This window comes from Lissotriton helveticus, chromosome 7 (genome assembly GCF_964261635.1).
Source record: "Lissotriton helveticus chromosome 7, aLisHel1.1, whole genome shotgun sequence".
Taxonomy (NCBI): Eukaryota; Metazoa; Chordata; class Amphibia; order Caudata; family Salamandridae; genus Lissotriton; species Lissotriton helveticus.
In genome coordinates, this window is record NC_136068.1 from 494,342,587 (window position 1) to 494,370,331 (window position 27,745).

The 27,745-nt window shown below is 46.1% G+C and overlaps 1 pseudogene; it reads right to left on the reverse strand.

Moving 5' to 3' along the window:
• Positions 1-1,409: 1,409 nt before the first annotated feature.
• Positions 1,410-27,745, reverse strand: LOC144769127 (perforin-1-like; annotated as a pseudogene).

A 27,745-nucleotide genomic window follows, 5' to 3' on the forward strand; every position in this document is an offset into this window, starting at 1 on the left:
GGTAAGATCGTTGGTTTATGAATTGCTTAAACCAACATGAGTATTACTACTTCATGTATCACAAAATGTAGTTAGTGAATCGGGCCCTTGGTAAGTTCTTACATACATGCAAATTATCACTATGACAGCCCTCACTTTCCTTCACAGTAAAATCATGTATCATCAGACAAGTTCTCCCCTTACAAACCCATGAACCTCTCATAAAACATTTGCTAACTAAACCTCCTTAGGTTTGATGAAGAAACATTCAAACAAATGCAGTTCTTTCTATAAAGATTCTTTTTATTGATTTGTTGACATATATTGACAAAAATGAATTATATGGGACATATCTAAATCAGATATTTGGCACACTTTCTGCAAACAGGGATGTTATGTTGTCCTTTTTTTTTTAAACATATTTTATTATCAGATTGCACATACATTGCAGGGCTCTGTATGCTATGTTATCCTTTTGCTTTGCAAAGCATTCCAAATCGCCCCTTGCAGTTTCAAGGTGCTACTAATCAGGGCACATTGTAATGGTTGCACAGTGTGCACCTTTTATGAGGTGCGCAGGGCGCAAACAATGACAATGCATAACACGGATCCTGATGCACTGAGGTCAGAAACTGGGATCTTTCATTTCCGAAATTCAAAGGGCTTGAATGGTATGGGGCAGGGCTTTAAAATGTGAGGTGCTAATGGTGAAAAGGCTGCCCAAAAATTCACCATGGAGAATCTACTGCCTTGCTGAAAGAAAAGTGGCTCACCGTTCAGAATTACCAGGCCCCAATTTATTACTAAAAAAATAATATCATATTTAGGTCAGAAGTTTGTATTCTGCATTCGGGGCCCAATTTAAACAAGATTTCACTAATCAGCACAAAACAGCGGAATCAAGAATAGAGCCATACTAGGAACCAAAGCCACCCTGGCAGTAATGCTCACACAAGTCCTTCCTGGTTTTTTCTCTCTCTCTCTCTCTCTCTTTCTCTCTCCTGTGCCTGCTGCCATACGTACCACACATCGAGTGGCTCCATTTCTGATGCCGGGGAAGAGGGGGGGGGCGGCATTATTAATGGTTCTCTCCTAGCTTAAGAATCTATTTTGAATTGTCCTTCTATGCTTCTCGCGACCTTAAATCAGTTCTATCTGGCTCCATAGTCTTTTGCCAAAATTCTAGTAAAGTAGACCCCTCTAAAGCTGACTTTTATGAATTTGTCAGGAATTCCGATGGTCTCTGATTAATACAATAATTGGTCTTGTGAGATTTTACTCTTCGGAGCCTTCACAACATTTTTAACAGTTTGTTGTCTTTTGGTCTTTAAAGCGCAAATAATTCACACTTCCCAGTTTATAAAATTATATCAGTTAGTTGAAAGTTTACTTTAGTAGTCCAGGAATTAGAGACACAAGCCTAATCAATTTCAATTTAAATCTGTATTTGATCTATGTACAGACAGAAAACATAACACAAATATAAAAAACTTTATTAAACCTTTTAAAATCATTATTAAAAACAAAATCCTCTTTACAATTTAATTTGTGAATATTAAGATTCATAATTCATGATAACAAATCCCTGGCCCTTCTATTCCTCCAACAGGCCCATAAAAAGTAAGCTACAAAATAACAGTCATGCGGGTCCGAAAGAGCTTTCAGAAAATGCAGTGCCACTCTGCATTGCAAAACGTTTTTTCACCTTAAAATTGGGAGGAGGAACCTTTCCTTTCATTGAGATAAAACTTACAAAAAAGAACCAAATGTAGGTCGGACTGTGGTGAACAGTTATCACAAGGGCAGGGACCTAGATCTATATGCTTGTACCTCTTTTCTGGGAACCCCAACATCAAGGGGATTAGATTCAGGCAAAAGCTCAGCAGAATAAATCTGTGTTGGGCTACTGTAACGGAAGAAAGGTAACAGTAGCCTTCCTCTGGTTTTGGTGGAATTTGATCATAGACTGCAAGCGCCTGGGAATGCCTGTTCTTTTCCCAGTGATCACGGTTGGCCATCAGCAAAAAGAGGTTAATTAATTTCTCTTTAGGGACCTTGATACAGTTTGTCGGGTCCCTAAAGAAGTCTCCCAGCCCTATTGCTTTCAATTCCCTCTCCACATATCTGAGCCAGTTAATCCTGCTATGGCCCTCAAGCACCAGGCAATCGCCAATTATACATTGGGTTAAGTTGACGGTGGCCCTTCTCCAAATCGAGAGCCACAACATGATGGGTGCCATTCTAAGAGTCAGACAAATATGGGAGGCCCAATTCGAAATACAAGATGTAGTTAATGTTGAAGGTGGTAGCGAGACCCCGGTCTTAGAAAAGGTGTCTTCCACTATCTGCGATTGATCAATTTGGGCCATTCCCCACACTCCGGCCCAGTAGGTTGCTGCGGCTTTAGTTTTGGCTTGGCATATGTTTTTTTATTATATTAAGAGAGCGCCTAATTTATTGGCAAAACCCTTTATGGCTTGGGTTCCTCTTTCCATACCCATGGCCCTTGCTACCACTAGTTTGTTCCAGGATTGCTTGTTAGCAAACAAGATCCCCAGGTATGGAAAGGAATCAAATACCTCGATTTTTTTTAGGTCAAACGGAAATATGGTGTTTTAACGCTTCTAGGAGCACCGGCTATTAATCATGAATGATAATCGTTACCTTAGTAATGCCGATTATCAGGAGTTTGAAATTTGCATTCCACAATTTCCTTGAAAGACAGTCAATGCACTGAATTAATCAATGGGGAAATAGCATTGTCAGTTTTCCCCAGCTAATAATAGATGGCACAGACTCCAAAAGTAGGATTTTCAGCATATTCCAATCATCTGTTACTGCTATTAATCTTTCGGCTTGAAGGCACCCTAGCAAAGATCAAGACAGAAGGTAAAAACTTGTTTTATGTCTTGAAGGAGGGAATATTTTGATTACTTGAAGGTTACATTACAGGTTACATTCATTGAAGAACAGACTGATTTTTAATAGTGCCCCTAGAATCTTCTCACACAGAAGGCTGGTAGTCAGTGCAATAAGACCCAGTGAGGTGCGGCCCACACTCGATCCTATATCTGAACTGAAAATTTCCTTTCTTTAGATAGCATGTAATTGGCCGCTCACCGTGGGCAGCATCAGCCACCACCCGACAGCTTCCCAAGTTGTCATCGTAGGTGACATCCTTATCCCAGGCTTCAAGTAAAAGCTGCTTGCTTGGAGAAAGTGTTACCGTCCCCATCGAGAAGACTACGTTCCAGCGAGGGTTTGCGTTATCTTTCACCCACTTTGTGCGATACTCTTTTCCATCATAGAAGACCTTCACGTATGGATCGGGTGGGTTCCCTGCAGCATCCCCTTTTAGACCATTGGCTCCTACCACCACCACAGTCATGGTTGCCAGACCCCTCCTCTTGGCGCAGCAGCCAGTGGAAAGGAGGCTACTGGATGGGCAGACACAGTTGCATTTCACCTGTGGATCGGGGGAGGCCCCGCTGGGGCAGGCAGCACAGGTTTTCGTGTGAGACTTCTCAATAATGTAGTCGGTGATGGCCTTCTTCAGAAGTTGCTTCCTGGAGTCCCCGTAGGGCACTAGTTCATGGAGTGCGGCTAAGGAGTACGTTGTGACATCTGGGGTTCCCTTGAGGGACATTATCCAGTCCTCATATGGGTTGACCTGGTTGTCTCTGGGGAACAAGAGATCAATATGTGCATCCAAACTTCCTCAAACAATGTCAGATCTCCTGTCCATGTATTTTTCAGAGAACTTTGATTTGGGCAGCTTCTGTTCTCGAAGCTTCTTGCATTTGTTGATTACCGACCCAGCTGTTACAGCCTTGATTGACAGCGAGGCCTCCACCCCCAGGCAGTCCTTCACTTCCTCAGTGCTGAGTTCATCCAGGGTCACCTCGCAGGTTCTCACAGCTGTGACCTCACTGACACTCCCCCCTAGCCGCACTTGCTTGATGTAATGGGTGCCATAGATGTCAATAAGGTTTCTGAATCTACTGTGGGTCGTGGAGTTGTATACTTTCGGGAGCAGTTTCAGTTGATCGGAGAATGTTTGCGATAGCTTTGGAAAATCGTGCACTCGATATCTATAAAAGAAAAGAATACTGCCATTATCTAACATTTTGCAACAGCATGCAGAACAGACATAACTTGTGACATCACATGCTTTTTGACCTGGAATTTCCTCAGGTCATATCACATGACCGTAACCCTGATGACATCACAGTAAGTGTCATTGCTTCACTGAAGTTCCATAATAACTGCATGATTAATATAACAAAATAACACGGACATATGTCTATTTTAGATAACATCTACATTAAGCTGGAGGCATGCTTTTGAAAGTACTGGGGGGTAATAGTTGACCTGAATTGCAGCAAGTGAATGAAGCAAGTGAGCCAGGCCTCTTCTAAGAGGGTTCAGGGGATTCTGCCACAAAGAAAATATCCAAAATAATGGGATAAAAAACTGCATTTTACAGCACAATTTTGGGCTTGCTTACATGACTTCGCTCTTTGTATTATTGTAGAAATATGTTTACAGCCATATCATAAACTCAAGAATTCTTGCTTGCAGCTATTATTTCTGTATATAAGGAGAAGGCTGGTTCTGTAAAAACGAACAGTCTCCTGAGAACACACGATCTGCGTTGTCGTGCTTCTAGGACACATGTTACTTGGTAGCTGCCAATAAAACTTGATCTCTGACTGCGACTAGAAGACTCCGTGTTTCTGTGGTCCGGAACAAGGGAGAACTCAGAGGTCTTCAGGTGTTATTCCCTGGCACCACCGGGTTCTTAAAAACCCGGCACCTCAGTTGGCGCCCAACTCGGGGCGGTATCTAGCGGCGACGGTCCAAGCCAGATGTTCGTGAGGAGCTTCGTGTGAAAATTCCAGAGGACGGCCAGCCACTTCAGCGACCCCTGTATGTTGACGTGGTTCCGAAGGTCTTTGCTGCGAGGTTCCCCGCGTCCCGACGGCTACGAAGGACTACTGCCCTGACTATTGCCTTGTTTTGGACCCAGTGATCCTTGGTAGAGCGAAACAATAGACGAGTCTTCTAGCGACGTCATCGATCTTCAAATACTTCAGTTAAGTATAAGTGGAGCGTCTCTCAGTCCTTAGTTTGATCCTTAGTTTTTGGTATCCTTGAGATACGCTTTGATTTGGTACTTGCAAGCCCCAAAGCCGAAGGACTCGTGTTTTCACGAGAAATATCGTAATCGATAATCCTTTGAAGTTTGAAGCTAAACGAGTGAGCAAAGATGCCTTGCTTTAGCGGACTTGGAAACTTGTTTTGTCTTGGTTGTAGTAAGGACTCCCGATTAGAGGATTCTTGTCCGGTTCCTCCGATTGGAACTCCAACGTATGAGCTCTATGTGAAGCATGGCGTAGGTCCTATCACATATAATGAAGTGTGGATAAAATACACCCGCAAGGATGGTGTTTTAAAGTGGCCCCAATATGGTAGTTTTGACCCAGAAATCTTAGACAACCTAGAGGTCAAATTGTTCAAGAAAAAAGCCCGGCCGGCGATGTTTGACTCTTTTCGCTTATGGCGCAAAGAAGCCAAACAGAAAGAAATAAAATTAGCAAAAAGGAATAAAAGAGGTATGTCAATGGTGCAAGCTGCCGTTGCATACAGGGATAACGAGGAAGAGCAAGAAAGCGAACAAATACTTAGGAGCAAGAAACTAGCAGTAGATAAATGCTACCCAATGTTACCAAATAAGGGACGAGGTCAAGAGGAAAGATCCGAGAAAGATCCGTTAATGTCCCACTTATTAAACTCACCACCACCATATGCGTTAGACGCTACCGCACCACCAAAGCATTTTACTATACCGCGCCCCGGCGCACGTAACCCAGCTCTTGCACGAACGCCAGCTCCTCTTCAGCTGGTTTCTACTTCTCCAGCGCAGCCTTCTCAAGGGCCGCCGTCTTTGCTACATACTCCATCTACTTCTACCACTTTGCCTACAGCTCCAACTGTTCCCTATGATACTACGTCTGCCACTGTTTCAACTTCCTCTGCTATGGCCTCGATTTCTTCTTCACCTCAGCCTGTCTTTTCTGATGCATTTGCCCCTCCGCAAGCTTCTCCTTCTATTAGACAAAGAGTGACAGGTACCGTCACTGGTCTGCTTTCACCTTTCTTCGGGTCACCTAAAACGACCCCTAAAACAGAAGATAGACAGTTACGTAGTCAACTGCCTGATTACGAGGAAAGAAAAGTGCTGAATAACCTAGCACGCCAATGGATTGCGGATACTGTTAGATATGATGTTCAGTCTGTTATGGAAGTTTTCCATCAATGGAATGCACCCACTCAGAGATACGTATTCGAAGAGATGTGTGTATATCTGTGCGAAGATTTGGAGACGAATGATCCCAAATACACAATGGACGAACTATGGCGTACGCGTTTTAAGTTCCATGAAGGTATGATTATAGGTGCAGATGTTGAGAAAGCGATAGAGTTGTTGTTCTCTTATAGGAGTAAGGGAAACGTCTCTAGATCATTGTACCAAGACGACGTATCAGGTAGGAAAAGAGCGAGACAGTACCCCATGAGAGAGGTTCCTCCGGTTTGGAGGGAAGGCGATGCAAATGTAGTACCGCCAATTCTGCCACATTTCCAGCGTGTATGGGTACATGTCCCCTGGAAAAGATCAGAAGTTTTAGCGCTCAAGCAGACACTACCTGATCCCCGTAAAAACCCGACTGGGTATTACAATGAGATATCGCAGACTGCAAACTCATGCATAATGAATTTAGCAGATGTAGACATGTTGTTTGGGAATGTTGTCCCACATCCTTTATGGAGTAAAATTCGTCATACGGACCATGACCAAGAACTAGGTGATTCATGGGCTAATATTACCGCTATAGATGCTAGACAAATTGGTGGTTCTAAACCTGAGCCGTTAATAGCCGAACTTCCCGGTAGAATTATCACGTACATGAAAAAATTAATGCCTGAATTACGGGTAAACTGGGACAAGCTATCTGCGTGCAAGCAGAAGAAGGATGAGAATGTGTCTGACTTTTTCACGAGATTTGAGGAGACTTTCACCGATCATAGTGGTCAAGATATGGCTACCGAGGGTGGTCAAAGATTGTTTGTAGACAAATTCGTACATAATTTGCTTCCTGAACTGTGTACTAAACTAAAAGATTCAGAGAGTGCTTGGGCTGTCTCTACAGACTTTAGCTACAGCCCAGTACTATGAAAATAGGCGCAAAGACGAGCTAGATAAGGTAGACAAAAAGACTAAAGATTTGAAAACTAAGGTTCTTCTCCAGCAGGCCTATCCGCCTCGCACGGCTAGTCAGCCCAATTATCAACCACAACAGCAGTATTCGAGAAACGCGCAAGGAAACGAGTTTTCCCATCAGCGTCTTCCGTATGGCCCGAATCAATGTGCGTATTGCAAGGAAGAGGGTCATTTTAAAGGTAATTGTCCGGCTCTTGCACGACGTTTAAACGGTGTTTCAGGTATAAGGGGTAGAGGTGTTCAAAATGTTCATAAGGGTAGGGGCCGTGGAAATTTCTCCCAGAACACAGCTTCTTTTCCGCCTCAGAATTCCCGGAACAGCTTTGACCAACAGAATAATGCATCGTCTAGGTCAGCTCAGTACTATGCTGACGACTATTACACCGAACACGAAAATGAGGGTAATGATTGCTAGGACAGCCATGGACAAAGAGAGGGAGTCGTTTCAGTTCCAGTAGATCAGAATGGACCTTATGTCGAGGTGATTGCCTCAGGAGTGTCAGAGCCATTTCTGCTGGATACTGGTGCTACAAAAAGTTCTATTATGCACTCAAAACTTCCTGGCGCACCTTTGTCTGGCGAAATGAATGTCTCAGTAGGTTTCTCTGGCGCCCCTGTTAGAAACCCGATCTCTAGTCCCATGTCCCTTTCTGTTGGCCCATGCGAATTAGAAGCACCCCTCATTTTGACAACAGGTTGCGGTGAAAATTTGTTAGGTTTGGATTTACTAAAGAGGTTGTATGCGACTTTGTACTGTTCTCCCTTGGGAGTACAGCTTACTTTAGGTAAGAAAGTCGTTTCTCCAATGTATGTGTGAAAAGAAAATATTGCAACTGAATTGTCGTGTCTTCCTGATGTACTCTGGGCTAATGGTTCTAATGATGTAGGTCGTTTGGAGATAGCACCGTATGTCATAACATTGAAAGCCAACGTTAGGTTGCCACGTATTCCCCAATATAAAATATCCAGCGAATGTGAAAAGGCGTTATTGACGATTGTTTATGACCTGATTGATAAAGACGTCATCGAAGAAACAACAGGAAATGTTTGTAACAGTCCAGTTTTACCGGTCTTAAAGCGTACCGATCCTTCACAGCCCCCTGTGTACAGGTTCGTGATCGACCTCAGAGAAGTGAACAAGGTAGTTATCCCACAGTTTCCAGTTGTCCCCGACATTACTGCCTTGTTGACGATGGTTCCAGCTTCAGCAAATTGGTTCTCGGTGATCGACCTGAAGAACGCTTTCTTCAGCATCCCGATTGCTGAGGAGAGTAGAGATATTTTTGGATTCAATTTAGGAGGACGAAGCTTCCGCTTCAAGTGCGCTCCTCAAGGCTACTGCGAAAGCCCATCAATATTCAGTCAGGCCCTGAAAACACAACTGGACACAATTGTTCTACCAGATGGGTCAACTCTGATTCAGTATGTAGATGATCTGCTGATCGCTGCAGACACTGAAGAAATTTGCAAACAAGCTACGCTGTCATTATTGCATCACTTATGTGACATGAAGCACAAAGTCTCTCTTTCCAAACTACAATTTTGCCGACAAGAGGTAACCTACCTAGGTCACATCTTGTCGAAGGAGGGAAGGAGACTGACACCAGAAAGAATACAGGCGATTGCAGAACTAAGTGCCCCAAGGACACAAAGAGAGGTTCGAGCCTTCTTGGGCATTACATCGTACTGTAGACAATGGATACCGAATTTCTCACTACTAGCCAAACCCTTGCTGGCACTACTCTGTAAAGACACGCCAAATCCTATGCCCTGGTCTGAAGATTGTCAGACGAGTTTCCACGAGTTGCGTGATGCATTGTGTTCGGCTCCTGTGTTGGTAAACCCCAACTACAGTAAGCCTTTTACATTATACGTCCATGAGAAGGAAGGTTGTGCATTATCAGTCCTAACACAACACTTTGGGGACAAACAGCGCCCATGCGCGTATTTTTCGGCAACTCTAGACCCTGTGGCTAAAGCCCTACCAAGTTGTCTGAGGGCTACCTCCGCAGCAGCTGTCTGCATTCGACAGTCTGCTGGATTAGTCATGAATAATACTCTGATCGTTATGGTCCCGCATGCAGTAGACATTTTGCTAAACAGGACGAGGACACAACATCTTACTAGCGCTCGACTATCCAGTTACGAACTTACACTGTTAGCAAGTCACATCCACATAAAGAGGTGTGATACACTCAACCCCGCTACGCTACTACCCATCCCGACAGAAACAGACGAGATTGATAAACATGACTGCTGCTTTAGGACAGAAGAAGAGACAAAAGGGAGAGTAGACTTACAGGACACTCCCCTTCCTGAATGCAATGATACTTTATGGGTTGATGGTTCATGTTTCAAGTTGCCAAATGGTGATACGACTGCAGCCTATGCCGTAAAAACATTACACACCATTATAGAGACCGCGCGCATTTCCCACAATTCTGCACAAGCTGCAGAGCTAATTGCACTTACAAGAGCATGTGTGTTGGCGAAAGGAAAGCGAGTGAATGTGTACACTGACAGCCAATACGCCTTTGGTGTGGCTCACAGTTTTGGGAGATTGTGGCGTGAACGTGGATTCCTGACGTCACATGGTGCAAAGATACAGCATGGTCAGCTAGTTAATGAGCTCCTCGAGTCACTGACCTTGCCACTACAAGTTGCCATTGTGAAATGCAGTGCGCACAAAAAGATTCAAGACGATGTTGGCCGCGGGAATGCATTTGCAGACGAGGTTGCGAAAGAGACTGCAAGGAACACAATGAGTCGGATGTATGTTGTAGGTCCCGCTAGATGGATTACTGATGTTGGAATGTGTGAGGACACCATCGAAAGCGTGAAATCTATACAAGCCGAGGCAACTGAGAAAGAGGTGAATGAATGGAGAGAAAGTAAGGGTAGGTTAGATACGAATGGTTGTTGGGTCGAATTGTCGGAACACCAGCGATGGCTATTACCTAACGCCTATGTACTTGCAGTAGTAACAATGGCTCATGGATTTGCGCACATCAGTTCGAAAGGAATATGTAAGCTATTGGCCCCAGTATGGCAGAATAGCAATATCCCAAAATATGCAGAGAACGTGGTCAGAAAATGTATGGTGTGTTTGAAGCATAATCCCGGTAAGGGAACCCCAACTCCAGCTGGCCATTTTGCGCCTCCAACGTATCCGTTCGAGGTTTTGCAGCTCGATTTCATCCACATGGAGAGGTGCAACAATCTGAAGTATGTGCTCGTTGTTGTTTGCGCTTTTTCAAGGTGGGTGGAAGCATACCCCCTTAAGGACAATACCGCCTTGTCAACTGCCAAAACCCTTGTCAAAGAATTCTTCCCTAGATTCGGCATGCCTAGAATGATCTGGAGTGATAATGGAAGTGAATTCGTAGGACGTGTGATGAGGAGAGTGTGTGAGTGTCTAGGCATACGCCAAAAGTTCCACGCTGCAAACCACCCCCAATCAGCTGGATTAGTGGAGTGCTACAATGGCACATTGAAACTCAAACTAGCCAAGGTTCAAGCCAGCACAGGTCTTAAATGGCCTGACGCCTTGCACTCCTGTCGACCAGAATGACCGTCCATTCTAGATTAGGACTTAGCCCCCATGAAATAGTGTGTGGCCGCCCAGCCAACGTCTGGGGCGTGCCAAGGCCAAAGAAACTCAGCGAAATAGAACACCCCGTAATGCTTGACTATTTGTGCGAATTGACAACTCCGAGACAGAATCCATACCTCGCTTCATCCCTTTCAGCAATGCACGTTTAAAAGAAACTGGTACCGAAAAGGAGAGTGATCATATTTTACAAGGACTTGTGCCACCGTCAATGCAGTTGGACACTTCAGAACCTAAGACATTGTTTGAAGACCACACCGTACCTGGGAAACAACAATATAATCTAAGGTCAAGACAAAGAGACTAATAAAAAGCAAATTAATGTGATTTCCCTTCCCCCAAGAACTATTTTTGATTTTTCAGCTCTCTCACTCTCAGGGAACTTGCTCATTTTTGATTTTCGAACCGCCATCCGGTTCTGCTGCTAGGGTCGCGGTTGAAGTCTGGGGAGTGCAGCTGGGGACGTTTAGGTCCCCGGTTCTGGTTGGTCCAAGGGAGTTACCCCAGACTGAACAGAGTGCACTCCCCGGCAGAATCAATCTACCACCGCGGGCAGCAACTAGAGGATGGAGTTTCCTAGGGTAAAGAGACCTACCAGATTCATGAACATTGAAAGACAACTATGCACTGTACTGGCCAAAAGAAGGTTTTTGATAACATGTATTTTAATGTTGTGTAGCATAACGATGTATTTGACTGGTTATACTCTATTCGTATTCCAAGTTACTTTTTCAAATGGCACCCGGCCACCACCTCCTCCTACTATCTCTCCACACTACTTTCACCCTCTACCTGAACACGAGTCTGCCAGAAGACTCGAATTTGTAAATAACTCATTTATTCAACTCCTACACCAACACCAGTCCATAATGAACACATCGAACTGTTGGATATGTGGACTCATGCCACACACAACGGATAAGGGTATCCCATACTTCATCCTGCCATTCAGTTATTATGGTTCTCTGTGGGCTTTCCAGACCATGTTCCTGTTCGCCCTAGAACCATACCGACCCGTTCCATTGAAAGCGATTCCAACAACAAGGCACTAGTGGCAGGGATAAGAAATATGAGTAGGGAGTTCGACACATATCAAACTATCCCCAAAGATGAACTCACTCCATACAGTCGTTGGAACATAACTAAGAATGGGATTTCCCTGAGTAAGGGACAGACAGCAAAGAAATCCCGCCCAGTTTGGATAGTGCCCCACAAAGGTCGCTTATGTCTACAAGGTATCGGCAGGGATCCAAAAGCACAATTAGGAAAGAGCATATGCACGGAAACATATGTATTCGCTTCCCGAACTTCCCCTCTATTCTTAGCAGCCAAAGGCACGTATTTCGTCTGCCACGACCAAGCCTATACATGGTTGCCCCCTGACTTCTCAGGCACGTGTTTCATCTCATTTCTGCTGCCTCCCACCTACACGGCCAGAGCAGATTACCATCGGACAAGGACAGCTAGAGGTGTCGTGAGTAAAGACGACACCGCGGGTCAGGAATTTGCAGACTTCGCAAAGGGTTTTCTGCCATTTTGGGGGCCTATGGTGAACAGCAGGAATATTCGCCAGTTATCGAGGATAGTTGAATCCGCCGTGATTACAACGGCCGGAGCCCTTGACAACTTGACAACCGAGCTTCAGTCGGATCGACTTATGACCCTTCAGAACCGAGTTGCCCTAGATATCATACTCGCCGATCGTGGTGGTGTATGCAGAGTGATCCAATCTAGTTGCTGTATTTTCATCCCTGATAATGCACCGACAGTGTACCAGGCCATCTCCAAACTACACGAAATATCTGGTTCCCTTCGCATAGATAAAGGAGATTGGTCCCTGCTTGAATGGTTCTGGGAACTTATCACTGCCTGGGGATGGAAAACACTGATCTTCATTGGGATGATCTTGGCTCTTCTGTTTATGTTCTGCCTGTGTGTACAGTGCGCTCCTGCACTATGTGGCCTCTGTGCTACCCCATGTGCAAGGAAGCCTGTGTCAAGGGACGAACTGAGCAACAGAATGATGCTACAGCAGCATCTCCATGAATTTATTCATACAGATTTGGACTCAGATTAACATGAGTTATTGCCTTATATGAGGGCAAAAGGAGGGTCTGTGGTTCTGAAATTCTGGACCCTACTGTTATCACGATATCGAGATTCAATACCCGTGCCACAAAATATCAATATCCCATGACGAATTTGGTATCAACAGACCGGTAATGATTAGGACATCATTCCTATGCATTTGCGTCATGATCGAGGGATGCCAACACCATTAAACCGTAGTTTCCGTCCCGAACCCTTAGACTCCATTTTGTAAACGGCATCCATCTTGTGTCTTGCCCTCATGATAAGTCAATTGAGTAAGGTCGAGCTTGATCTAAAAGGACACGTCCACCTCTCCCTGACTCCCCCCTGACCTGTCCCAACTGACTCCCTTGCCTCCAGCCAAACCTGTTTGGGAAGCTCCTCGCCCAGTGGCCGAATACGATAGCATCAATGCATAACATGCCACAAACCATTCACCGCGTACAGATCATGTTTTCTACACACACACACACCTGTCCGCGTTCCTTGTTTATGGCCAGTTTTATGACTAGGAGGTGCCCTTCTTTATTAGCGTTTCATCGATATCTGATGGGAGTTCCGGGCCTGGCTGGGTAATCTATCACGAACTGGACATCTAAAATGTGGGCTTGCTTACATGACTTCGCTCTTTGTATTATTGTAGAAATATGTTTACTGCCATATCATAAACTCAAGAATTCTTGCTTGCTGCTATTATTTCTGAATATAAGGAGAAGGCTGGTTCTGTAAAAACGAACAGTCCCCTGAGAACACACGATCCGCGTTGTCGTGCTTCTAGGACACATGCTACTTGGTAGCTGCCAATAAAACTTGATCTCTGACTGCGACTAGAAGACTCCGTGTTTCTGTGGTCCGGAACAAGGGAGAACTCAGAGGTCTTCGGGTGTTATTCCCTAGCACCACCGGGTTCTTAAAAACCCGGCACCTCAGTATGAGCAACTCCTTTCCTAAACTAAACGGGGAAAAGAGTGAAATCATGATCCTCGGTTATCACTCTCCACTTGACCTAAAAGAAATATGGCCCACCTCCCTAGGCCTGGCTCCCATTCCCAAGACCCAGCTAAAGAGTCTGGGTGTTTGGATAGACCAAGACCTTTCATTCAAAACCCAGGCACAGAAGACGGGCGCCTCATGCTATGGTGTCCTGCAAATGATTTGTAAAATTCTTCCTCTCCTGCCGTTTCAGGCCAGGAAAATCATGGTCCATGCCCTCGTCCTGTCCCGGCTGGACGGCGCAAATGCGCTCTATCTGGGGGCCCCTGCAGCCACCCTTTCTAGGCTACAAACCATCCAGAATCGGGCCGCAAGATTTTTACTGGGCACCTCCAAACATCAGTTGGCCAAACCTGCTCTGAAGTCTCTTCACTGGCTCCTGTCCAAGAGAGAGTCAAGTTCAAATCCTTATGTATCGCCCAAAAATCTCTATTCAAAACAGGCCCACCCATCCTTCACAACATCATCCAGTCCTATGAGCCCAACAGAAGTCTTCGATCTAAAACCCTGAACCTGGCCACTATCCCTAGGATGAGGAAGACGAGAAGTGGAGGTCGACAATTCTCGCTCAATGCCGCCAGACTCTGGAATTCCCTTCCTCACCATCTGCGAGCAGACCCCAATCATCTCTACTTTGGCAGATCCCTAAAAACACTACTGTTTCCTTAATCTGGCTTGACACCTCATTGCTGTTACTGCAAGCGCTGGGATGCCTCCGGGTAGCCATGCGCTATATAAATGTTATTCAATTTCAATTTCAATTAGCTCTATATAAATGCTGCAGTACAATAGAGGACAGCAGATTAACAGAAACAGCACATACACACTTATTGATCTAAGGTGGCTCAGAAGGAGCAAGGAGTAGGGATAACAAGTGGCATTGAGAGCAAATGGTCATGGGGCAGAGCTATCAACTTACTGGGAGGTGATTGAGCTGGAGAATTACTGACAAGGGGACATGACAAGGGAAAGTGGCTCAAGATTGTCAAGGACTACGGGGCAGGGCCAGACTGGGAACAGCAACCAGCCCTGGCAGGTTGCTTCTCCACCGTCCCTGGGAATGGGAGGGGATTGTTAGCCGCTAATCTTCTTAAAGAAAAGCGGCCCCCTGCGGCAACGAAAACGTCCCCCACCCCTCTGACCCACCAGGGAAATGCCTGATGCCTGCAACGGCCAGTCCGGCCCTGCTACGGGGAGGTGCAGGGCATAAATTGCAAGCAACTTCTCAAAGATGGTCAGACTCGCTATTTTTTCCACATATCTGTTAGTGACTTCAGGCAAAGTGACTAGTGCCCTATGTAGAGTTTGGCGAAGGGTTTTAGCGGATGTCACATCTGCTGTATTAGAAGTGCTTTACAGCATAAGGCGCTTGTAATAGGCCGAATGGGATATCTGTGACATTTTGAGGAAGTATCCCATTGGCCAATCTCTAAGTAAGGTTCTAATATGTTTTCTCTAATATCTTTGGTACTATCAAAAAGAGTAGGGTACTGATGAGGTAATACGGAATTTCAGATTCTCATTTGTGTGTTTTATTTAAATATGTCATGATAGTCCTGTTTTTTTGTGTGTGACTTGAAAGATGTAATTTCTTGCTGTGATCACAGATCTAGAAGGTGCCATTTTTGTGGCAGAGGCGTTCATATGCTCAGTTGAAAACAGTCTCCTTGAATGAATCTTATGTTACTTTTATGCAAAAGGAAAGGTATAGATTCTTATTATTATGTTTTAATTTTTAATATTGCACATTGTTTGTTATATACCGCTGAAGGTTGAGTGCCGAAAGATATATTTCCCTCCTTGTTTTTGTGATTTGATGTCTATTCAATAAACTTTGTATTCTATTATGTTTTGTAGTTGTTTAAAAATCTTTACAAACGTTATCTATTACTTGAGTAAAAGGATAGGAATTTTAGACAAATGTAATTGCTAGTTTCTTTGAGAGAGATTTTAATGTCAGGAATTCCATACCTTTTTAATCTGTCATCTAATTAGTATTTTATACTTTTAAATATGTGTTTAATTGATTGGATGTGTATTGTTTTATCCGTATGGTTTAATAAAAAAAATATAAAGATAACAATGAATGAATGACAACTTTAAGTGTTGTTCTCTCCTCTAAATAATAGACATGCAGAAGATGATTGTTGTGAACTATGAAAACATGCTCCTCCGGATTCTAATGTATATTTACATTGCAAAAAGTAAAATTGATTTGTTTATCCACATATAAGGGAAACACAACAGAATTACTGAATTGTGGTTGGATGTAAAATCAATTAAAGTTTGACATACGGCCCCGTGGAAGAGAGTGGGAAAGGGGACAAAATGTTTGTGAGAGGTAGGGGAGGGGCAATCCGAAGGCTGGGGTGGCATCTGCAGCTCATGAGGGGTTGTAGGCAAGGCACAGCAGCAACAGTTGTACGTGTCACATAGAGGAGAGTGTTTAGGGTGACTAAATCTTGAGAACCAAAAACCGGGACATTTTGCAAAAATAGAAGAAGGACTACAATTTTACATCAACGGAGCGACACAGAATGACAGCTGTTATCAACATAGAAACACAAAAGAGCCACTAAGAAAATTAATAAAATGTAATTTCTAAAACCAGTATCCTACCTGTTAATTAAATTGCTTACTTATAACAGCTACTTAATAGCACTGCTTAAGAACACCGAAAAAATGCCTCTCACTGGTTTCAGTCAACAACCTCTAAAAACCTGGCCATGAACCAAAATTGCCCAGATCTGCTGGGACAGCTGGTGAAAATCCGGGACAGTCCTGGCGAATCCAGGACGCCTGGTCACCCTAAGAGTGGTGTCAGTGCGTGAGCAGGTCGTCAGCAAGAAAGAAAAAGAAGTAGGACTCCATTCCTTATCGGTTGGTGCCCCGAAGGGAAGCGCGCCGGCCCTCTTAACAGCACAGTTGGAGAGGAGCAGTGAGGAGGTAGGAGAAGGGTCCTCCATGTATGCTTTCAGGTTGGATGCTAGACATAAAGAGAGGAGTGCCCCCATAGGATTATGGTTTATTCACAGACCAATGGGAAAGAGACAATATGTCTGTTAAGAAGGACAGGCTGGAGTTCTAGTTGCAGTAGTATGGCAAGAGGGCAGACATGGAAATTTTGCAAGAGAGTTTTGACAAGGGCTTTAGATGGGGCGATACAGGTCCATCGTTTAGGAGGTGGGCAGAGAACTTAAAATCCGAAATGAAGTAACTGGGGGTAGTTAAAGATAAATTTAGGAAAGAGATTGGTGAAGTGAGGATGGTGGGCCCTTCCAATGATAGTCCTATTGACAATTTGATTGTTTTGCCAATTGGTGTACGCAAAAAAAAATAGGCTAATTTACATTAATACAATACTTATCGTGGTCAGAAGGCTGCTCAGTTTATGGCTTTGTTTGTAAACAGTTGACAATAGTGAAATATTCTTTGGTGGATGAGATAATTGAGTTGATCTAGAGAGTAAGGGTCGGGGCAGGCATTGCGATAAACAACTCTAAATCTGCATTCATACTGTTACCAATGCACCCTTATGAACTTGACCTGTTGGTGATGCAGTCTGAGGGCCAGTGGTGTGTGGATAAAGCCCTGCCAATGGTCCGCTCTGTTTCTTGTGCATTCTTTGAAAAGTGTAGTTCTTTCTTGCAGTGGATGTTTCCATGGGAAACAGGCAGGACAGCAGAGACACACTATCTTGACAATTTCTTTTTTATGGGAGTAGGTGGCTCAGCAGACTTCTAGTGGATACTGGTAAGTTTTAAAGGCATAATGGCAGATATTGGAGTGCCTTTGGTGGAGGAGAAAATGGTGGGCCAACCATTGTAATATGATTCTTGGGGAACTAGATTGATTCAGTGAGAATGGAGGTGAGGTTTCTGGAGGATAAAAAAGAGTAAATGCTGGTGAACTAGACCAATAAATTAGCTAAAATGACGGTGCATGTGTTGGAAGTGAAGGTTTTTCCAGGATATTTGAACATTGCGTGCAGAGTAGACCGCACAGGTAAAACTTTTAGCAGGTCTTTGGAGCTGGCACTATCCGGGTTCTATGCCTCATTACAGGGTGTATCTTTCAGCCAGTGTCATGGTAGATTTGAGGATGTGGAACAAGTTTTTGAAACATTTTAACAGGATAGTACTGCATGGGATGCGCAAAGAAACAGAGTAGAGCATATACATTTTTTCGGATACAGTGATAGGAGCAGAATTTTGACTTTTAGAGATGGACAAGTGGTGCACTAAGCAGCGGCAGGAAGCATGGAAAAGAGGAAGTGGAAGCATTGCATTTTTGGAGTTCTTTCTGTTAGTGGTAGCTCTGGCTCTGGTTTTATGGGGTTGCAAACTAAAAAGTGCTTTTCAATGTCAAGAATAAGTCAGTGGTCAATGCAATAAACAGGAAATTGGCATGGGCATGTGTTTGTGCTGGGCTGATCAAAAAATTACATTATTTTAAGAGAGAAGCACTTCCCAGGAATTTACAATGACATTGAGTATACTTTGTCTAGTTCACAGTGGAGGAGATTCCATAGGCTTGGCTGGTGAGCGGACATGGAGATGACACAGATGCTGCAGAGTCTCTGGCTATTAGGTGACTGAGGATATTGGAATTGGTGTTGTGGTTTTCGCCCGGTCAATCAGGAAAGTCTAGGTCCAGTCTTGTAAGGAGTTCCTGCAATTAGGGGCACAGAGAAGAGATGGTGCCTTGCTGGACAGGCAAAAGAGAACAGCGGATGAGGTAAAGTTTGTTATGTCAATGATTGAGAAAGGTCTGACTCTCATAACAATAGCGGATAAGTTGGTCAGTGCTGCATTTTTTGGTAAGTTGCTGTTGGGATATGTCCTTCTGGTGGGCACATTGGGGTCTAGGATACTGGATGGATGGAGTAGTGAGTTGAGCAATTGAGGGAGGGTGCGGAGACCTTTGACTTGGACGACGATTTGTAGGTTGAAGGCTACACTGGCAAAGGTGTGCAGAAGGAAAGACAAGACTGTGTTTTTTTCAGCTGTTATGTTTTGGATGTTCCTTTTGAGGTTTCTGAGCTGGTGAGAAAGAGTAGTTAGGACCGAGGACATTGAGTTAATGTCTGAAGGAGTATTGATACTGTTGTGAAAATCAAAGGCAGATGAGAGAGCACAGAGGATATTGGTTTTAAGTGAAGGCTTACCCAGTTTCCCAGTTTTGTCCAGTTTATTAAAGGAAACGCTTGTTGGGGGAGGCTAGAGGGCATACTGGGGATGTATTCAGATACCAAGACAGGTCGAGGGTGACAAGTTTTCAATTGCTGACAGTACTGAGAACACTAATGGTGTTGGATATGTTAGAAGAGGAATATGGGCTGCATTTGTTCAGAAAAGGGGTGGCAACTGAGGCAGGGAAACACGGTAGGTCATGGGACAACATCAAGAGTTTGGCAGGTGGTTATCGAACTGTTACAGGCAATACATGCGGGAAGGGGCAGGGAATTGCTGAAAGGATGGCTCAAATTATTTGTTTTAAGTTCAGTTCCAGGCCCCACTAGGGGCGTGATGACAATATGGATTTGCAGACACTCCTTTATCAACTGGGCAGAGAAAAATGTTGCAAGTAGGAGACATGGGAAGCAGTTGGGCTTCGAAGATTTGATCATAAGTGTAAGGTAGAGTGGGAAGGAGGGATGAAATGGATGGACTTCCTGCCAACCTTAATTACTTAATTAGTATACTGGGGATAGAATGCTGCCCGGATGTAAAAGTTGTTCACTTAGATGAAAACTACCTGGCATAGCTTTGATTAAGGCAATGAAGGGCAATTTGACTGTGGTTAAGCGGCAATAGGCAGGCACTTTCATACTATGGACCGAGTTGATACCCCGAAGAGAACGGAAGGAGGCAGTAAAGCTTGCAGCTATAGATAAAGCTAGAAATAAGTTTCGCAGAGGAATGAAGACATTTTACAGGAAGTATGGGCTAGGCAGGGTTACAAGTCCAGTGTTGAGATACAAGGAGTGTCAATTTGTCAGGGATGCTAGTGTCCATTTGTCCCCAAAGGATATAGAATTGTATTTGATGCAGATGGGAGAGGCAATGGGGAAAGGGGTAGGTGTAAGTAAAGATGTAAAGATGTTGTAAACCTGATCAAGGGCATTAGCTGAGGGGGGGCAGAAAACAACTCATAAAAGGTTTTTCTGAGTGGCAATTTGACAGGATGTTTGACATCAGGAAAGACATTAATTCCATTTGGTTGTGGCCAAAAAAAGATTGGAGTTCAATAGAGTTATGTTTACAGGGGCTAGGGAAGGGAGATGCAATAGTCCGCAAGTTGAGGGCTGGGGAAGGTTGCAGGTTATTTTATTGTAAAGTGAGACTCTCAGATACTTGTAAGGCTATGTCTCAAGGTCTTTATGGTTGTGACTTGCACCTGAGCAGTTTAAGCAGTCTTTTCACACTAGAATTTGAAGATGTATCCAACTCATTGAATACACTTTGTTATTCATTATCGTTCGGAAGTTGGGAAGGGGTAGGGAAGAGGTGTCCCCTGTCTCTTTCTGAAACACATTTCATTGTATCAGTTATTTGTTTCCACAATTTTCAGTCGCAAACCAATGATCAAAGCAGGCGTGACAGCTGAAGGCATCAGGCGAAACAAAGGGGCATATTTACAAGTCCCTTGCACAACTGGAGCTTCACTTTTTTTGATGCTCCAGTGGTGCAGTTTGCTGCCCCATATTTACACGGCCATGCAAAGCAACTTTGCATAGCTTTGCATGACCTTGTACATTTGTCCCCCTTTCACGCATTACTCTTTGTGAAAGGGGTGTTCTATGGGTATTGCTGTGGGTGTTCCCACGCAGCACCCATAGATTCTGACGCATTTCCAGATTTACAAGGTTTCGTAAACCTGTGAATGCGTCAGATTCTAATGCCTCCTCAGTAGAGGCGTTAAAGTGGCGCACAGAAGAGAAATACCTTTATTTCTGTTTGGTTTTTCTTCCTTCTATGTGTGCTGCATTCTGCAGCACACATAGAAGGAGGAAAACACCATCAATGATTTTTTTGTTGTTGCAGGAAGTCCCATTGTACCATGTTCCAAGGGTGCCTGCATCGCTGCTAGGCAGCCTATTGTGCACCAGCAAAGAGGAAAGCACAAGGTTGCGGTGTATTGTTGTAAATACAACTTATCCATGCACTTTCCTAAAGACACAGCTCAGCGCAGCAAGATGGCTTGCGGCGCCACGCTGCGTAATTATCTTGTAAATATGCCCCAAAGAGTAGTCACTGCATGCTAACTTCAATGTCCCCACAGGGAATGCCTTTCACTTTTTCAGTATCTTGTCCCCATCCATACATTCGCAGACATTCAAAAGAATTCGCAAAACTGATTTTTGTCCATTACTTTAAATGAGGCTAGATTTTGTGAATCCTACTGAATTGGCATTGTACACTCTAACAGTGTGGTGTATTCATCACAGCACAAAATGAAGATGGGGTGACAAAGCAAAAAGTGTTCCAAAAATATCTACTGCTTTGTGACCTCTTCTTTGTATAGGTCTCGATGTATATCTATGTGTAACCTCCATCATGACCGCCATACAGACGCTTGGCACGAATCTTGAAACCAAAATGGACAAGATCCCAATCAAAGTTAACCTGCTGTGCACTGACCTCGGCAAAACAACGGAGAGATCCAAGGCCAACGAGACGGACATCAAGGCGCTCCAGGTCTCTGAAAAACGGCTCGAAGGACGAATAAACGAACTCGTTCACCAACATCGCCAAATGGCGCTGAAGCTCGAGGATCAAGAAGGAAGGGCCCGACGGAGCAACATCCGCGTTGTAGGTGTACCGGAAAATTCGGAGGGGCAGAGCATGGAGCTATTTATGGAAGACTTAATCCTACATCACCTGAAGCCAAAGAGACTCTCCAAGATCTTCACCATTGAACGGGCACACCTTGCCCTGGTCCCTAAACCCAAGCCAGGCCACCCACTGAGAACAATAATCGCAAAAATACTGAACTACAGGGATCGTGATGCCATCCTCCAGGCCGCCAGGCAACAAGGAGACCTGCACTACGAGGGGGCGACCATCCAATTTTTTTCCGATTTCACCCTGCAGGTCCAACAAGAAAGACGCTCCTTCACGGGTGTTAAGGCGGCGCTCAGAGAACGGGGCATCAAATATATGATGTTCTTCCCTGCAAAACTTAAAATCATTTCGGTGGCAAGTCCCGATTCTTCACTACACCTGCGGCGGTCCAGGAATGGCTCGATGAGACGGCGCCGGAGACGCGGGAAACGCAGGACCGCGACAACTGGAGAGAGGCCAGGGCCTCCTCCCCTGGATCTGCGGCCGGGAGATCAATGGTGGACAAACGGAGCCAAAGGTCGTGGCATTCTCGATCCAACAGTCCCAGCTGGGACCCACTCCAGGACACTACAGCGAGATGAGTACCCGGGCTGCGGATCCACCCTTCGTCGAACAGAAATGTATAAAAGCATGCACAGGGGTACTGCTTGATGTCACCAAGGCGGGCAATGGACCCATCCGGTCACAATTTTTGAGACCTCACACCAGAATCTCAGGTGCACTGTAGACTTAAGGGACCTATAGTATTGGGGCTGATGGGCATGGCGGCTGGAGTTGGGGCCGGCCCACGTGCTCACTAACAGAGTTCCTCGGGGAGGAAGGTTTCACTTTCTCTGGGGAGGGGTTGGGGACAGGCGCTCTGCTAATTGGGGTAGTGGGTAGTTTTAAACCTACAGAGCAGGGAGCAGGGTGGGGGATGTTTGCAGGGGAGGGAGGTGACTTGGGTGGGATGGGACGTTCGAAGGTAATGGGTTTGTTGCAAGATATGCTGATTGTTCTATACGCTGTTTGAAGGATTGGGGAGGGAGGTGGGAGGCGGGGGGTTTTGGGGTGGTTACGGTCACGCACTTATATTGTTCACGGAGTCAGACGCTGCACTGGTGTACAGAGACAGGCCAGCTCGAACAGCAATGGATATGACTAGTAGATGGGAGAAGAGTTTTAAGATCCTCAGTTGGAATGTAAACGAGCTGGGAGATAGACTTAAACGTACCCTAGTGTTGCAATTTATCAAACGTCACCTCCCTGATGCGATATTTTTACAAGAACCTCATGGGTAATACCTGCCAGGCCCTCAATAGGTGGGGATACACTCTAGCGGTACACTCCGGCTTTACCTCCGGCTCCAGGGGGGTGGGCATTATGTTGCGCCCCTCCCTGCCCCTCCACATTGACGACACTAAAACAGACCCACAGGGCCGCTTCGCGGCGCTTTCGGGACGGTGGGAGGGTCACCGGTTGAATTTGGTTTCCATCTATATCCCTCCTGGCCTCCAAACCCCATCATACACAGACATGGGCACACTTCTGCTTTCTCTTCCAGACGGCCATCTGATCATCGGGGGAGACTTTAACGCTGTGGTCTCGGGGACCCAGGACAGACACCCACCTAGAGATACACCGCAGGGGCAGAAATGGCTGGCTGACTTCCTGGATACCTTTGGGCTCACTGACGTATGGCGCCTGATGCACCCCACTGACAGACACTTCACATTCTTCTCCGGCCCACATCGTTCCTCCTCCCGTCTGGATTACATACTGATGCCACTGCAGCAAGACACTATTATACGGGAGGCTACGCACTTAGCGCGCGGTATCTCTGACCATTCCCCAGTTTGGGCTCACATCACACTAGGGAGCAAGCGCGAGGGTTGTGTCCTTCCTATCTGCGCCTGGCATCTGAAAGACGAGGAACTTAGAAAAGCACTGTCGTGTTCCATAACTCGATACTTCGACCACAATGTCGGATCGGTGAGTACTTCCGTTACCCTCTGGGAAGCTTTTAAAACCGTGCTCAGGGGGGAGGCCTTGTCGGCCATCTCGGGCCGCCGTAGAGACAGGGAGGCACATATTAACTCTGTAGAGTCGGACCTAAGGGCACTGGAGGAGGCGGCACATGGGGACCGGGGGCCGGATATGCGCCATCGGATACAACTTAAGACCGCAGAATATAGGGAATTAGTTACGCAGGCTGCCCAAACCGTTGCCCCACACAAGGCAGGCAGGTTATATGACCAGGGAGACAAAGCTGGCAAACTTATCGCATGGCTTGACAAGAAACAGCAGACAAATAAGATTGTACCGGAACTGCAAACAGTTTCGGGGACCAAGGTCACAGACACCCGTGAGATCACAGCGGAATTCGCTAGGCATTTCCGGCAGGTATACAGTAGGGGGTCAGACCACCCAGAAGAGGACTCTGTCGCTCTTTTGACCGACATCCATATGCCAAGCCTGTCCGAGGCTGACAGGGATGCCCTGGAGGCCCCGCTCGCCACGGCTGAACTGGAGCGTGCGATAACGGACCTCCGTCCGGGTAAAGCCCTTGGACCCAACGGTCTCCTGATTGAGCTGTACAAGCTCAAACCGGACACCCTTAGTTTACATCTCCAACAGATGTTTGTGGAGAGTAAGGAGGCAGGGATGCTGCCAAGTGATCAGCGCATAGCCACCATTGTAGCTATACCAAAGGAAGGGAAGCCAAGGGAATCCTGCTCCTCTTACAGGCCCATCTCCCTGCTTAACGCAGAACCGAAAATACTGGCGAAAACCCTCGCTAACAGACTTCAATCCGTTTTGCCCACCCTGGTCCACCCAGACCAGTCAGGCTTTATGCCTCACCGGAACACGGCGCTCAATATCCGCCGCTTGAATGGTGTTCTGGGAAGGAGCCATAAACTGCAGGAGGACGCGGTGGTGGTCTCGCTCGATGCCACCATGGCATTCAACACTCTAGAATGGCCTTACATGATAGCGGTGCTCCGTAAAATGGGCTTTGGTCCAAATTTCATCGCATGGGTCTCCTTTACTCGGAACCCCTAGCCCAGGTGGTGATCAACGGCAAAGTCTCAGAGGTATTCGCCCTGGAGAGGGGAACTAGACAAGGCTGCCCGCTCTCCCCCCTCCTACTCGCACTCTCCCTCAAGCCACTTGCGGCGTGGATTAGGCAGGACGTGTACCTTAAAGGGATACGCTGGGCGGACGAATGGGAGGACAAGATCTCCCTATACGCCGATGATATCCTCCTCTATTTGACCAGGCCACGGCGGTCTATTGTGGCAGCGATGGACATTCTCACTAGTTTTGGGAAGAACTCGGGGTTCCAGATCAACTGGAGCAAGTCTCGTCTTTATGTCCTCCACGGCAGCCCGCCCAGGCTCCCCAGTAACTGCCCACTCGCTGTAGCAGAAGATGGATTTAAATACCTGGGAGTTTTTGTCTCCACAGACAAGGCTATCCTGTATGACAGGAATCTGTTGCCGCCCCTGAGACGGCTCCAACGTGACTCCAACACTTGTCAGAGGCTTCCGCTCTCCCTACTGGGCCAGGCGGCCCTCTTCAAAATGATGGCCCTGCCCAGATTTCTCTACGCTCTACAAACTTACCCGGATCTTGTGCCGAACTCCTAATTTGTGGCAGTTGAGGCGGCACAGCGTGCTCTCCTCTGGTCGGGTGCGCCCAGAATAGCGCTCCGCAAACTCACGTTGGGCTGGTACGACGGAGGGATAGCCCTTCCTGATATCCGTAAGTACTACTGGGCCGCCCACCTGTCTGCTATCAACCAGGGGACATATAGCGACGGTAACGACCCAGGCTATGGAATGGACAAGTGGCTACTCCCCGGGGGGAACTATGAAGCAGCACTCTATTCTAGACCCGGGAAATACCAGCTGACGGGGCCGACAAAACACTCGGTACAAATTTGGCATGCGGCACAGCGAAAGCTCGGATGGGCCAATACCCTGACCATGGCTACTCCCCTGTGGGCATCCAAGAAGCTAGGCAATCTGGGACGCACAAAGGGGTTCCGAAGCTGGGACCTTATCGGCATCTCGCTAATAAAAGACTTGTGGGGCCCCAAGGGAATCAGGTCCTTCACTTACCTGCAAGAGACGTACGATTTGGCACACACTGAATTTTTTAGATACATGCAGATCAGACACTCCCTCCAATCCAACATACCTCCGGAAACGAAACCCCCACCGGCCTCCCCACTTGAGGAAAGGCTGCTTGACGGCCACATACCGGAACACGCCATCTCCCTGACATACAAAAAGCTTATAAATAACCGTCCTGACCCACTCCAATCCCTTAAAGAGAAGTGGGTGGCCGATAGGCTTGAGATTGATGACGAAGAATGGTTGGCAGCGCTTGCGTCCCCTAGGGAGGTGGCGATTTCGGCCAGGCTTAGGCTCATACAACTCAAAATACTGCACAGAGTCTATATCTCCTGCACCAGATTACAGACGATGGGAGGTGGGGGGGAGGGGCTCTGTAGGCGAGGCTACGGTGAGACTGGTTCCTTTTTTCATATACTTTGGGACTGCCCCTTGGTGCAGAGGTACTGGAGACGTGTTATGTACTGTATGCAGGAGGTGTGGGAGGTGGACATACGCCTAGAGGTGAAGAGATGCCTTTTGAACATCTGGGAGCCCACGGACCTGCCCGCGAAAGGGAAACTCTGGGTAGCGCTGGGGCAGATGGTGGCAAAAAGGAACATCGCCCGCCTCTGGGGTGTACCCGCCCCGCCGAAACTGGCCGAATGGCAAAGAGACATGGATTGGTGCATGCTGCAAGAGAAAACTGTATATATAGTGCGGGGTTGCCCTCGAAAGTGGGGGGAGATGTGGTCACGTTGGAATGAGTATAGAGGTGGCATCTGTGAGCCTCCGCAGGCCCGCCGAAATGGGGTGGCAGATATGGTGTGACATTTTGCTCTTCAAAGTCGAATCAATACACGTTCTAAAAGATACTGCTAATGTACTATGCTGGTGCTGTGAATGACTCTATTGCATGAAAATTACTGATCGTACCCTGTTAATGTTACTTTGCAAATAAAAATAATTTAAAAAAAAAACATTCTTTATCGGATAAAAAAAAACACAAAGCCACACCCAGCTCAGAGTCCCCGAAATTCACGGCCAATTTGGCAATGCCCTTAGTAGGGAGGAGGGGGATTTTCAACCCGCACACGCCCTCGAAGATACTCGGGGCTTATTTACAAGCCTCTTGCGCCACCAGTGCGTCACTTTTAAAAATGGAGAAAATTATGTACTGGCGCACTAGGGGCTTGTAAATAAGCCCCACGGAATGTAAAAAATAGTCCAACTCTCACTCAGCACTATGTCTGGCTGCAAGTTTGGTTTAAAATCATGGTTCTTCATCAGAAATTCACCTGTACACATTGCAGGACGTTTCTTGGGTGGAGGAACTGTATTTGTCTTTTTCGGCACGTTGCGTTGTAAACTCTGAAAGCTTTGAGTGAGGCCCTGCTGTCACCAAACCAACAGAAACTCCTGGTACGGGTATGACGTCCAATCCGATGCGCCAGCCATTCTCAATTTTGCGGCTGGTGGAGTTGGCAAATGATAGGCTGGACTCATGGACAGTGCTGGTGACTGCGAGGGAACACCTGACATCCAAGCGCCAGTCCTGGACATTCAGTGGCATCTTCTGCAGGTGGTTTGCGAGTTGTGAGTTCTCACAGAGGGTGCAAGTTTCATTTTCCGTCAGATAACTCTCCATATCGATGACATATGCACCTTTCCTCTGCAATGTTATGACATCAAAGCCTTCTCCACCCAAATTGTGGCCCGGAATGAAATTTGCCGCACTGCACTGTGCTGCGGTGCCTGTGGTGCACTGAGCATGGACCGGTGGGACGATAAGAACAGGAATGAGGCTGAAAGCCCAGGGAAGGAAGATCCCTCTGAAAAACATCAT